The 10,261-nt window shown below is 40.2% G+C and overlaps 1 pseudogene; it reads right to left on the bottom strand.

Annotated features, from left to right (window-relative positions):
* Positions 1–306: 306 nt before the first annotated feature.
* LOC113893546 overlaps positions 307–10,261 on the bottom strand; it is a 31,093-nt pseudogene continuing 21,138 nt past the window's right edge.

The raw sequence follows: 10,261 nt of genomic DNA, 5'->3' as shown, positions 1-10,261 counted from the left end.
CATATAGAGAAGGTCCCAAAAGTCTTAGACTAGTTTTGTGCTTTAATAAACTCAAGTGTCAATATTAAATTGTTTCCTCTTGTCTTGCTATGTCCTCAGAACAAAGCTGGTTGAATATTTCTCAGACTCAGTTTCTTACAGTTCTCTTACTCACTCACACATCACTGGAGATGTGGGTTGTTTTGTGAAAAGCACAGAGATGCACAGTTCTCAAACTCTTGTGTTAAGGAAAGAAACCTCAGCCTCTATGTGTGGTGTTAATATTACTCAAAATTATTTGGGGCAGTACTGTGAACATTGGGATGGTTATATTTTAATACATTTCCACACATTCATCCAGTTAAAGAAAACTGTCTTAACTCCAGGTGTTTTCTCTCCTTCTCCCGGATCAGTGTTTTTTGGGTTTTTATCTGTGATTTCTTTTGTTTTTTATACGGGTTGTGTTTATTTCCTGGGTTCTGGCAATTTCTTTCTGTGCATCAAAATGGACCTTCTGCCTAGTCAGGAGGGGAACAATTAAATTAAAATCATTAATTCGCTTATTTAGCTTTTTAATGTTTTCTTGAAACTGCTCACAAACTTGGTCCCACTGTTTCTGTTCCGCTGATGTCATTGGATTCCCAAGTTTTTTTCCTCGACACTAAAACTGCCTCTCTGAGTTGATCAGTGGTATCCTTTATTTCCTTTTGCATTAGGATCCATTCTGGTTGGTATCCATTATCTATCAATATTCTGTTCAGGTTGTGAGTCATAGGATCAATATATGAACAGCCAGAAAATTTTTTCAGAGGTTCTCCTTTCCCGCTGAGATTGTCAAAGTCTCCTTTTGCCATTGATTCCTGAATGAGATCCTCCACCAAACGCTCTATTGCCTGAGTTATCTTTGTTCCTTACTGTGTCTTACATCTTTAACAGTGACACTATCAGTGAAATACTGGCTTTGTAGTTTCTGCTTTTGGTATTCCATCACTTGTTCAGTTGCACGGTCTGCTCTAAACTGCCTGTACTGCTTCTCTCGTTGACTCGGAGTCCCCAAACAAATACCCTCAAAACCTAAGTAAGGCCGGTGTTGGGGTGTTTTATATTTGAATTGTTCTTCTTCTTCTTCTATGTCTTCAACTTTACTCTGTCTGGGATTTGTCTGTTCTATCACGTGGGAAAGTACCTTCCTGTAAGCTTATTCAATCCTTATAATCGTTGTAGAATCAGCAGTACTAGAGCCACCGTCTGGATGGTATTGTTTGGTAAGCTTACGAAAAGATTCCCTGACATCATCGGCAGAACAGCCTTCATCCAGATTCAGCAGCCCATAATATTCTCTTATATTCCTTTTGGATTTATGAGTTGACATCATTCTAGTTCTTATGACACCAAGATATGGACCCATTTTCATTCGATTAGGAATCACTGAAGCACTTCTCAGATGAGGTCTTAAGATCTGAGCCATCATCACATACGTTGTGTTCCTTATGGTACCCCGAGTTCTTCCCTAGCAATGATCTCAGACGCAGCTCAGCGGCTCGCACCCCCAAGCTGAGCCTCTGCGCGTGCGTGCGCCATCTGCCCTTCCCGCCACAGGCTTCTCTGCGGGAAGCCCGCGGCAATCTCCGCCGTTGGGCTAGACCATCTGCCTTTTACACAGAGGGAATCCTCGGGGTGCGGCAGGCAGTATTATACCTAATAGGGACAGATGTCCTACCTTACCAGAGAAACCCAGAATCTCCTTTAAGCCTTAGTCTTCTCAAGAAGACAGGAGCAGGACCTTTCAGGAGGCCCCGCCCCGTCCTGGGCCGAAAATCGTTCTTAAAAAAAAAAAAAAAAATTAATTTCTGGCTATCCTGGGCTTTGTTGCTTTGTTCGGACTAGTTGCAGTAGGTGGGGGCTTCTCACTGTGTGGCTTCTCTTGTTGTGGAGTACAGGCTCTAGGCTTGTGGGCTTCAATAGTTGCAGCACTTGGGCGTCACTAGCTGTGTCTCTTGGGCTCCAGAGCCCAGGCTCAATAGTTGCGATGCACAGGCTTAGCTGCTCCATGGCACGTGGGATCTTTCTGGATCAAGATTTGAATCTGTGTCCCCTGCATTAGCAGGCAGATTCTTATCCACTGTACCATCAGGGAAATCCAGAAGATGGTTCTTGATTTGTGCTGATGTGTTTTGGTCAAAAATAGTGAGGGAATCTAAAATTACATTAAAGCTATCCCTTTCAAGAATTTTGAGAAGTCATCAAAAATAAATTACATTATTTTAATGATTTTACACCAAAAAATTTCACTACCAAATTCCTAGACAGTTTGAGAAACTGCTTTATCAAACTTTGCTTTCCATCATGGGTAAAGATGATTTTGTTATTTTTTAAAATTGAACATTGTCCATCTTGAAATATCTCACAAATCTGAACATTAAAAAAAATTCCTTTTGCTTTACTGCTTGGTTTAGAAAGTATATAGTGAAGGAGATATGTCCTGCCACTCACAGCCTAAATACTAAGGTAAGTACACAAAACTCATATTTGGTTCATGGGGTATATCTCTGGAACAGTGAAAGATACACTTCTTCTTAAAAAAAAAAAAAATGCAATAAAAGGTTTAGATAGTCCAGGCCAAATAGGAGATCAGTTCAGTTCAGTTCAGTTGCTCAGTCATGTCCAACTCTTTTCGACCCCATGGATCACAGCACGCCAGGCCTCCCTGTCCATCACCAGCTCCTGGAGTTCACTCAAACTCATGTCCATCGAGTCGGTGATGCCATCCAGCCATCTCATCCTCTGTCGTACCCTTCTTCTCCTGCCCCCAATCCCTCCCAGCATCAGGGTCTTTTCCAATGAGTCAACTCTTCGCATGAGGTGGCCAAAGTACTGGAGTTTCAGCTTCAGCATCAGTCCTTCCAATGAACACCCAGGACTGATCTCCTTTCGGATGGACTGGTTGGATCTCCTTGAAGTCCAAGGGACTCTCAAGAGTCTTCTCCAACATCACAGTTCAAAAGCATCAATTCTTCGGCACTCAGCTTTCTTCACAGTCCAACTCTCACATCCATACGTGACCACTGGAAAAACCATAGCCTTGACTAGACGGACCTTTGTTGGCAAAGTAATGTCTCTGCTTTTCAATATGCTATCTAGGTTGGTCATAACTTTCCTTCCAAGGAGTAACAGTATGAAAAGGCAAAATGATAGGATACTGAAAGGGGAACTCGCCGGGTCAGTAGGTGCCCAATATACTACTGGAGATCAGTGGAGAAATAACTCCAGAAAGAATGAAGGGATGGAGCCAAAGCATAAACAATACCCAGTTGTGGATGTGACTGGTGATGGAAGCAAGGTCCAATGCTGTAAAGAGCAGTATTGCATAGGAACCTGGAATGTCCATGAATCAAGGCAAATTGGAAGTGGTCATACAGGAGATGGCAAGAGTGAACGTCGACATTCTAGGAATCAGCGAACTAAAATGGACTAGAATGGGTGAATTTAACTCAGATGACCATTATATCTACTACTGTGGGCAGGAATCCCTTAGAAGAAATGGAGTAGCCATCATGGTCAACAAAAGACTCTGAAATGCAGTACTTGGATGCAATCTCAAAAGCAACAGAATGATCTCTGTTCGTTTCCAAGGCAAACCATTTAATACCATGGTATTCCAAGCCTATGCCCCAACCAGTAATGCTGAAGAAGCTGAAGTTGAACGGTTCTATGAAGACCTACAAGACCTTTTAGAACTAACACCCAAAAAAGATGTCATTTTCATTATAGGGGACTGGAATGCAAAAGTAGGAACTCAAGAAACACTTGGAGTAACAGGCAAATTTGGCCTTGGAATACGGAATGAAGCAAGGCTAAGGCTAATAGAGTTTTGACAAGAAAACGCACTGGTCATAGCAAACACTCTCTTCCAACAACACAAGAGAAGACTCTATACATGGACATCACTGGATGGTCAACACCGAAATCAGATTGATTATATTTTTTGCAGCCAAAGATGGAGAAGCTCTATACAGGCAGCAGAAACAAGACCGGGAGCTGACTGTGGCTCAGATCATGAACTCCTTATTGCCAAATTCAGACTTAAATTGAAGAAAGTGGGGAAAACCACTAGACCATTCAGGTATGACCTGAATCAAATCCCTTATGATTATAGAGTGGAAATGAGAAATAGATTTAAGGGACTAGATCTGATAGACAGAGTGCCTGATGAACTATGGACTGAGGTTCGTGACATTGTACAGGAGACAGGGATCAAGACCATCCCCATGGAAAAGAAATGCAAAAAAGCAAAATGGCTGTCTGGGGAGGCCTTACAAATAGCTGTGAAAAGAAGAGAAGCGAAAAGCAAAGGAGAAAAGGAAAGATATAAGCATCTGAATGCAGAGTTCCAAAGAATAGCAAGGAGAGATAAGAAAGCCTTCCTCAGCGATCAATGCAAAGAAATAGAGGAAAACAACAGAATGGGAGAGACTAGAGATCTCTTTTGGAGAAGGAAATGGCAACCCACTCCAGTGTTCTTGCCTGGAGAATCCCAGGGATGGGGGAGCCTGGTGGGCTGCTGTCTATGGGGTCACACAGAGTCGGACACTACTGAAGTGACTTAGCAGCAGCAGAGATCTCTTCAAGAAAATTAGACATACCAAGGGAACATTTCATGCAAAGATGGGCTCAATAAAGGACAGAAATGGTATGAACCTAACAGAAGCAGAAGATATTAAGAAGAGGTGGCAAGAAAACACAGAAGAACTGTACAAAAAAGATCTTCACGACCCAAATAGGAGATAGATAGGATTTTAAAATAGCTCCTGACTGTGCTGGGTACTCAGTGGGAAATAATATTGATTGATGGTAACCATCCTTTGCTAGAACCTATGTAGTAAAAGAAATATTTTAGGAAAATACCTGAAATTTAAACTAAAAGCTACATGGTAGAGATTCCTGTGATTACTATTCTTAAAGAACATTTGTAATTTCGTTTCAAATTCTGCTTGTAAGGGCCTAGAATTCACTATTGTTATTATTCAAAACCCAACATTAAGTTTGAAAATCTAAAAAGCCTAAGAATTTTTAAGCTGGGTAAAGAGAGATTTCATACAATATTTAATGGTTACAGATCCAGAGAAAAATTTAAAATGTAATAGAGGAGGAGTGAGAGAGAAGACTGAAAATGTGATTTGAGGCATATTGCAAGAGTTTGTTTAATGCTAAGCTCTGCAGTACAAACTCATTCTTATGTACCAAGGGTAGCCATCAAAGATTTGCAATGAGCAAAAGAGGAATGGGGGTGGGAACAGTATTTTAGGAAGACAAATCTGGCCTTTAGAGACCTGAAATCCTTAATTTCAGTGCTAGATTCAATTTTGGCATGGAAAGCAATTGACCTACTATGTATTATAAATCCAAGTTGCTGTATCATCTCTTCCAGCCCTTTAGAGATCCTTACTGTTTTAATATGCAGAATTCATTCCCATGCTAGCACCCATTTCTTGACAGTTATTCCTTGGAAGGCATTATTGTTTTATTTGCAAATTCGAACATATCTTTAGCTTTGTTTAAGCCTCACTTGGCATGACTGCAGCCATGAAATTAAAAGACGCTTGTTCCTTAGAAGAAAAGTTATGACCAACCTAGACAGCATATTAAAAAGCAGAGACATTACTTTGCCAATAAAGGTCCATCTAATCAAAGCTATGTTTTTTCCAGTAGTCATATATGGTTGCGAGAGTTGGACTATAAAGAAAGCTGAGCACCAAAGAATTGATACTTTTAAACTGTGGTGTTTAAACTGTCCCTTGGACAGAAAGGAGATCCAACCAGTCCATCCTAAAGGAAATCAGTCCTGAATATTCATTGGTAGAACTGATGCTGAAGCTGAAACTCCAATACTTTGGCCACCTGATGCAAAGAACTGACTCATTGTAAAAGACCCTGATGCTGGGAAAGATTGAAGGTGGAAGGAGAAGGGGACGACAGAGGATGAGATATTTGGATGGCATCACCGATTCAATGCACATGAGTTTGAGTAAACTCTGGGAGTTGGTGATGGAGGGGGAGGCCTGGCATGCTGCAGTCCATGGGGTCACAAAGAGTCGGACACAACTGAGTGACTGAACTGAACTGAAGCCTTACTTCCTCCTCCTAGGAGATTTTCTACCCCTTAAATGCACATTCCACGGAACTTCAATACTTCTTAGCTGCGTCATTCCCATAATGTTATCACAAACTACCTTGTGGTGTGGCCTTCTGCATCTCTGAAATCAGCTGACTACAATATCCTTGAGTGAGGGGAATATGACTTATGTGAACTGAACAAAGCCCTTTCCTCTACTATTAAATTATGTATACTACCCTAGCTTGGTAGGTACAACATGCATAACCATTGACTGATTCCACTCTCTATCCTTATCTCATATCTTATATGAGTCTCTTCACTTTAGTCAAAAATTACAGGTAATAATTTCAGTCTTTATAGTTCAATTTTTATGTTCCATGCTATTTGCAATCAAGTGGATTTAGTTTTTCCTGAGGAGGATTATAATTCAATACTAAGGAAAAAATGGCAACATTATTTTGCAGTTTTTACCATCAAGAGATGGAGTCTATTTCTCCATGCTTTGAATCTTGGTTTGGTCATATGATTTATTTTGGCCAACAGGACAGTAGCAAGCATGGCATAAGCAGAGGCTTGACAAATGCTTGTTCACCAGGAGTTGTCCTCTGTCTTGCTGTTTTTGGAACCCAGCTACCGTGTGAAAAAGCCCAGAGTAGCCTGGTGGACACTGGAGACATGTGACCCAGCTACTCTGTTGCCCCAGCCAACCACCAGATATGCAAGCGAGCCATCAAGCACCAGCTAGCCCCCAGCTAGTCCACCACATAAGAGACAGCAACCACATGAGTGAGCCTACGTAAGACCAGTGGAGAAACCACTTAAACAAGTCCAACCCAAATGCTGACTTACAGAATTTTGAACTAATACATAATTATTTTTAAGCCTCTACATTTTGAAATGTTTTGTTATATATTGAAAAATCAAACTGATTTTGTATATAATAAAATCAAGATATTAAAAATCTCATTTTCATGCACATCTGACAGAAAGCCTACTGTGCATTAGGGGCTTCCCAGGTGGCGCTAGCGGTAAAGAACCCACTTGCCAATGCAGGAGACATAAGAGACTCAGGTTCAGTCCCTGAATGAGGAAGATCCCCTGGAGGAGGACATGGCAACCCATTCCAGTATTCTTGCCTGGAAAATCCCATGGACAGAGGAGCCTGATGGGCTACAGTTCATGGGGTCATGAAGAGTCAGACACGACTGAGCAACTAAGCACACATTCAGGCTCTGTGCTCTAAGGAAGAATGTTCTACACAACTTCTATAGAACATTTCAGGCAAGAATTAAGAAGACTTATTCTTCCTGGCTGAATCTAGGGAAAACAAACAAACAAGAATCACACTGGCAAGTTCATTAAGTTAAATAAACTACATCCACTTATGGAAAGGCAGGAACAGCTTCTTTCCTCCTTCTCTAGAAAGCAACACAGAGATAAAAGTCTGTGACGTGCAAGAAAAGGACAGGTTTACAACTTCCTGCTCAGCTAATATGATTCTTTCTTCCCAAATTTCTTTTTGATTGCTTAAATGCTTCAACACACAATGACATGAACAGAACCTACACAGTCCAGGAAGTAAGTCAATATCTCTTCACAGATGAAGTTTTAAAATTCTGCATGTGACTCTATGAGGAGAACACTGCCTTGATGCTCATGCTACAGATGAATAAACTGGATTTAAATGGCTGAAATAACTTGCCCAGGTGGATATTTAAATGGTAAAGCTGCAATTTGAATCCAGGCAGCTTAGATTCTTAACCAAGGGTCTACATTCTTTTTTTTTAATCTCAGTTTTATTTATTTATTTATTTTTACTTTATAATATTGTATTGGTTTCGCCATACATTGACATGAATCTGCCATGGGTATACATGTGTTCCCCATCCTGAACCCCCCCTCCCACCTCCTTCCCCACCCCATCCCTCTGGGTCATCCCAGTGCACCACCCCCAGCACCCTGTATCATGCATCAAACCTGGACTGGCGATTCGTTTCACATGTGATAATTTACATGTTTCAATGCCATTCTCCCATATCATTCTGCCCTCACCCTCTCCCACAGAGTCCAAAAAAACTGTTCTGTACATCTGTGTCTCTTTTGCTGTCTCACATACAGGGTTATCGTTACCATCTTTCTAAATTTCATGTATATATGCGTCAGTATACTGTATTGGTGTTTTTCTTTCTGGCTTACTTCACTCTATATAATAGGCTCCAGTTTCATCCACCTCATTAGAACTGATTCAAATGTATTCTTTTTAATGGCTGAGTAATATTCCATTGTGTATATGTACACAGCTTTCTTATCCATTCATCTGCTGATGGACATCTAGGTTGCTTCCATGTCCTGGCTATTATAAACAGTGCTGCGATGAACATTGGGGTACACGTGTCTCTTTCAATTCTGGTTTCCTTGGTGTGTGTGCCCAGCAGTGGGATTGCTGGTTCGTATGGCAGTTCTATTTCCAGTTTTTTTAAGGAATCTCCACACCGTTCTCCATAGTGGCTGTACTAGTTTGCATTCCCACCAACAGTGTAAGAGGGTTCCCTTTTCTCCACACCCTCTCCAGCACTTATTGCTTGTAGACTTTTGGAGAGCAGTCATTCTGACTGGCGTGAAATGGTACCTCATTGTGATTTTGATTTGCATTTCTCTGATAATGAATGATGTTGAGCATCTTTTCATATGTTTGTTAGCCATCTGTATGTCTTCTTTGGAGAAATGTCTGTTTAGTCCTTTGGCCCACTTTTTGATTGGGTCGTTTATCTTTCTGGAATTGAGCTGCAGGAGTTGCTTATATATTTTTGAGATTAATTCTTTGTCTGGTGCTTCGTTTGCTATTATTTTCTCCCATTCTGAAGGCTGTCTTTTCACCTTGCTTATAGTTTTCTTTGTTGTGCAGAAGCTTTTAATTTTAATTAGGTCCAATTTGTTTATTTTTGCTTTTATTTCCAATATTCTGGGAGGTGGGTCATAGAGGATCCTGCTGTGGTTTATGTCGGAGAGTGTTTTGCCTATGTTTCCCTCTAGGAGTTTAATAGTTTCTGGTCTTATGTTTAGATCTTTAATCCCTTTTGAGTTTATTTTTGTGTATGGTGTTAGAAAGGGTTCTAGTTTCAGTCTTTTACAAGGGGTTGACCAGTTTTCCCAGCACCACTTGTTAAAGAGATTGTCTTTTCTCCATTGTATATTCTTGCCTCCTTTTTCAAAGATAAGGTGTCTATAGGTGTGTGGATTTATCTTTGGGCTTTCTATTTTGTTCCATTGATCTATACTTCTGTCTTTGATGACTGTCTTGATGACTGTGGCTTCGTAGTAGAGACTGAAGTCAGGCAGGTTGATTCCTCCAGTTCCATTCTTCTTTCTCAAGATTGCTTTGGTTATTCGAGGTTTTTTGTATTTCCATACAAATTGTGAAATTATTTATTCTAGTTCTCTGAAAAATACGGTTGGTAGCTTGATAGGGATTGCATTGAATCTATAGATTGCTTTGGGAAGTATACTCATTTTCACTATAATGATTCTTCTGATCCAGGAACACGGTATATTTCTCTATCTATTAGTGTCCTCTTTGATTTCTTTCACCAGTGTTTATAGTTTTCTATATATAGGTCTTTTGTTTCTTTAGGTAGATATATTCTTAACTATTTTATTATTTTCATTGCAATGGTGAATGGAATTGTTTCCTTAATTTCTCTGTTTTCTCATTGTTAGTGTATAGGAATGCAAGGAATTTCTGTGTGTTGATTTTATATCCTGCAAATTTACTATAGTCATTGATTAGCTCTAGTAATTTTCTGGTGGAGTCTTTAGGGTTTTCTACGTAGAGGATCATGTCATCTGCAAGCAGTGAGAGTTTTACTTCTTCTTTTCCAATTTGGATTCCTTTTATTTCTTTTTCTGCTCTGATTGCTGTGGCCAAAACTTCCAAAACTATGTTGAATAGTAGTGGTGAGAGTGGGCACCCTTGTCTTGTTCCTGACTTTAGGGGAAATGCTTTCAATTTTTCACCACGAGGATAATGTTTTCTGTGGGTTTGTCATATATAGTTTTTATTATGTTGAGGTATATTCTTTCTATTCCTGCTTTCTGGAGGGTTTTTATCATAAATGGATGTTGAATTTTGTCAAAGGCTTTCTCTGCATCTATTGAGATAATCATATG

Source organism: Bos indicus x Bos taurus, chromosome 5 (assembly GCF_003369695.1).
Source record: "Bos indicus x Bos taurus breed Angus x Brahman F1 hybrid chromosome 5, Bos_hybrid_MaternalHap_v2.0, whole genome shotgun sequence".
Taxonomy (NCBI): Eukaryota; Metazoa; Chordata; class Mammalia; order Artiodactyla; family Bovidae; genus Bos; species Bos indicus x Bos taurus.
The sequence above is the reverse complement of the archived record's forward strand: the minus strand, read 5'-3'. Positions and strand labels throughout refer to the sequence as shown.